This window comes from Canis lupus, chromosome 6 (genome assembly GCF_048164855.1).
Source record: "Canis lupus baileyi chromosome 6, mCanLup2.hap1, whole genome shotgun sequence".
Taxonomy (NCBI): Eukaryota; Metazoa; Chordata; class Mammalia; order Carnivora; family Canidae; genus Canis; species Canis lupus.
Genome location: NC_132843.1, coordinates 75796141 through 75796674, shown reverse-complemented (window position 1 = coordinate 75796674; position 534 = coordinate 75796141).

Below are 534 nucleotides of genomic sequence, written 5' to 3'. Positions count from 1 at the left end.
GCTCTCACCTCACCATATTATTTTGTAGTTTACATTAAAAACTGTTAGAATGTAAGCTCCCTAAGGACGGTGATTTCAATCTTTTTTCTTCACGGCTATATACCCAAGATTAGAACATGACCTGGTATATCATGATCACTCAAAATATTTTTTATAAATGAATAATAAAGCACAGTGCTGATTTAATCACCTGCCACAGATTACAAATGCTCTAAACATTAGACAATACTATCAATAATACAATTTTATCATTGATTGAGATGAGTAGGTCATATTTCTCTTTAAGCAGTGCATCCTAGACAGCACTGTATTTTAACATGAGGTTTCCATTATCTCATGTTTCTAAGTTCATCTCTCCATTTGATCAATGATGGTAAAGAGATCAATGGCCACAGGTGAACTTTACTCCATGGACTTACAATAGGGATTTGAAGTTGAAAATTTACCTTGTTTTTTATGCAGTCTGAGTTAATTATTTATGCTGCTGCTTTGTTTCCCTTATAAGTTATTGTATTCTTACTGGACTCTGGCATG